We start from the raw sequence: 4118 nt of genomic DNA on the forward strand, positions 1-4118 counted from the left end.
TTTTTTAAACAGTGTGTGGCTGCTGCTCTGTGACCGACTGCCACTAGTCGTCCCCGTCCCCTCCCCCCACTCCATGGCTGCCCACTGCTACTCCCCCCCCCTCCCCCCCGAGAGACAGAGGGGAAAGCTTGCACATGGTGGCTGCCACCGCCATCCACCACCCCACGTCAAGACCCCGCATGCGGCCACTGCTCCGGGACCAGCCACTGCTACTCCCGATGTAGTGCATTTTTAAGAGGTGCCAGATTTTTGAGAATCTGGAATTTTGAAAACTGGATTTATGAGGTTATACTGTACACAGAAATATGAAGTGCCCAGATACAGCAGACTGACCAGACATTTTGGGTGTCCAACATAAAGCACTCTGGAGAGATTTGATTTTCGGAGGACCAGAGCTCAGCACTTTCTGATGCTCAGATTCATTTTAAGATATCTTTGATTGCTCAGCCAGAGGCAGGGAAGGCTAAGCTGTGTAGTCCTTGATGGAGCATACCTGACAGAGTCTAACAATCTGTAACCAAAGATCTCCACGCTGAGCAAACATTTGTGCCCAGCCCTGAAAGTTACAGCTTCCCCAGAAATGGAGAAGTTAAGAAGAGGATGGTCTTGGGCAGAAAATGTATGCATCTGAAAATATCTAGATAGCTAATCAGCTGGCCATCTGTTCAACCCACATTATTTATTATGTGTTAATTCACCCAAACTCTTTCTAAGTCATGCCCCTCATCCTGATAATACGACATTAATCTACAACTTACTTTCTAGGGCATTACTGCTTTAACTAATTAAGAGGAGCTCTCAATGCAAAATTGTGTCCCCTAACACTTCCTGTCTTGTACAACACCTTTTATGTAGACCAGGGGTGCCCAACGTTTTTGAATGTGGGGCCAGATCATGAACTTTTTATCACCCAGTGGGCCAGCGAGCCATATTCAAAGACATCACAGGAAGTGGCATCATATCAGGAAGTGATATCACATGACCTTTGACACCAATGAAGTTGCAGGGGTTGACATGGTGCTGGTTGACATGGCATGCTTGCCTGGGTTGACATGGTGCTACAGGAGCCGCTTGGCTACAACCAGGTTGACCTGGTGCTGGAGAAGCCACGGGGCCAGGCCGGGGTTAACCTGAGGGCCCGGCCGGCCTGCTGGTGCCATGCCCAGGTTAACATAGTGCTGCAGGACCCGCCTGGTTAGAACAGGGTTGGCACCAGCCAGAAAAAGCAGCATGCAGCTGAAGCCGGCTTCCCGTGTGCTGCTGGGGATGGGAGGAAGCTGGTCAGGTCTGCACCAGCCAGCAGAAGCAGCGGCGGAGCCATGTGCCTCTCAGGGCTGACCCGTGCAGGCTCGTCCCATCCCGAGCGGCACACGGCTCTGCTGCCACTTCTGACCAGTGCAGACCCGGCCGGGCTCCTCCCATCCCCAGCAGCACATGAGAAGCAGCCCCCTCGGGGCCTCGCGCGTGGGCAGCTGGGCCTGGAAAGCCACAGCGCCCGGGGGAGACTGGCTGGGGGAGCAGATGCCGCCTTGCTGTGGGGCAGGGCAGCGGGGCTGGCTTGAAGCAGGCGGGTGAGGAGGCAAGCATGGGCCGGCAGTGCCAGCGGCCACTGCTTGGCCTCCCACACAGGGCCGCTCCCCCAGGCCCCGCAGGGGTAAGCAGCTTCCCTCCCCTTGCTGCCGGCTGGAGCCCACAGGCCAGCTCTGCCCTCCTCATCACAGCCCCGCTGCAGCCACTGCGGCTCCACACTCTGCGCCGCTGCCACGGTGGCTCCACACTCTGTGGTGGCGGCTCTGCGCTCCACACCACTGCCACTGTGGGCCAGATAAAATGGCTTGGTGTTGGCCGCATGTTATACAAGCCTGAAGTAGATAGACAGTACTCTGTTTCTTCACTGGTCAGAATCAATCCCCTGTTGGGAATCTGATGCCACATAAATTGTTAGAAATTAAACCCAGCTATCAAACCAATAAAGACTTTAGCAGTATATGTAATAAATGCTGGTGAACGCACTTTTATGATTATATTTTGTTTTCTGTAAAGCTCTCCTTTACATTTCTTAGGTTCTTCTCATTGTTGGGAGGCAGCTACCATACTGGTGCGTATTTGCTTCTTGTTTTATCCTGAGGGAGCCCTGATGTTCATTGCCATGACCCTCACTCATTTAAATGCCCCTTAGTCAATTAATAAGAAATGTCACAACTCTCTGCTTTGTGGAATTACCATATTTTCTTACATACCGCACACTCCTAAATAAGATATACACCTTGTTTTCGGAAAGTAGAATATAAAGAAAAACATTTTTCCAGAGTTGTAGCTGACTGTGACGTAGAGTAAGTCCTCCTGGAAGCCTAAGGGGTTTTAGGAAGTGTGGTATCCCAGGACATAATCTGGGTGAAACAGTACAAACTTCTTGGCGTGACCGGAAAACAACATGGCTAAGCTTCAGGCCCTTGCAAGGGCAGTAGCAAGACTGATACTTCTTTACTTTAAATACTTTTTAATAATTTCTTGTAAATAATAGTGTTGGTTCCACATCACGAACCTTATCGAGATACTATAGACCAATTGCCCTGCACAAGCTACAATGTTCAGACAATAACTACTGCGAATTTCTCAGTGGCTTCTTTCTGGGGCCAGGGAAGTGGGAGCCATCCTTGCAGCCCTTATAGTACAGTGTCTCCCTTCTTCCATTCCAGTGAAGAAAAAAATAAAGCACCCCCACTTAAGACTGATTTTGGGGGGAAACCTGTGCAAGTAAATACAGTCTTCAGTTGGATACCCATAAAATTGTTGACTTTTAGGATACAGTGTAAGTCCTAGTTTTTTTTTCTTTGTGAAAAACTCCTTTTGTTTTTTTAGGTGAAAAAAGCAATGAAATAGAGATTCTGTAGATTTTTTTCTAGCCAGAGGTGTGAGGGAAAATAATATAACCACAGATAACTTTGGTGATGTCCCCGGTCTATTCATCCGTCTGTGGCACAAACTGCTGACTAAAGTATGTGAACAAAGTAAGCAGAATTTAAGACCAGAAATAAAAACTATATCACACATTGTTTGAGTCAGGCTAATGTAAGTAGGACTAGTAGGGTGTATGGTCTGGTTCATGAACAAGTCAAATACTGTTGAATCGAAGATAAAGTAGGTACAATCTTGCAGATACCAAATGCTTGAGAACAGTAGGTACAATCTTGCAGATACCAAATGCTTGAGAACAGAAGGCCAAAGCTTGCACAATATTGCTCAATAATTACTACCTTCAGCAAATTATATTTGTAGTTAGTACAATAACCACTGCTCTAATCTAGATGCATGCTTGTCAGCCAAAAACAAATTGTGGGATGTAAATAACCCATGTATAAAAGGTCAAGGTGAAGCCTTGTATTTTTGGAACTGACATCCCCATTTCTTTCTTTCTAGGTATGCTACAAACTGATCATTTGCAATAGCCTAATATACACAGTTGCTTTTCAAGCTAAGCCTGTTGCATGGATATATTCAGGAAGAATCAAGCAGAGGATTCAGGGTCGAGATTCACTGACTTTCCTCTTGCTCCCCTGGTGTTCAGCCACCTTCAGTTTAATTTTTTTTAAACTTCTTATTATGGTCAGTATGTATTTGGACTTGTCTATGCAAAAAAGGAGTGCCAGCTTTCAGAAATCTTGGAACATATTAGCATGTTGGATCAATTGATTTATGAAGCAGAAGCAGACAAGAACAATTTACTTGGCTAGACTTTGTTAATGCATATGCCTATATTTCTCACACTTTAATAACCTCATACCAAGCATATATCACATTTCAAAAAGGATTCAATAACTCATTGAAAAGTATTATACCTCTTTTTTATGCATCTACAACAAGAGTAGCAAAGGTACTAGAAAAGTATTATAACAGGGTATACTTTTGTTTGAAACACTATTTATATTTCATTGAATTAGCTACTTAAATCAGCTGAAAAGGACCGCAGAAGGCTAATAATGAGTGTGCAAGTCAGTCAACCAGTCAGCTATCCCACAGAGCACAAAGAACGGTATCTTGATGTTTGATTTAATGATTTTAACAGAAGCAATAGTAGCAGAAACCAAGTGGAAATATTTTCTATTGAAGGGATTGAT

Source organism: Alligator mississippiensis, chromosome 5 (genome assembly GCF_030867095.1).
Source record: "Alligator mississippiensis isolate rAllMis1 chromosome 5, rAllMis1, whole genome shotgun sequence".
Taxonomy (NCBI): Eukaryota; Metazoa; Chordata; order Crocodylia; family Alligatoridae; genus Alligator; species Alligator mississippiensis.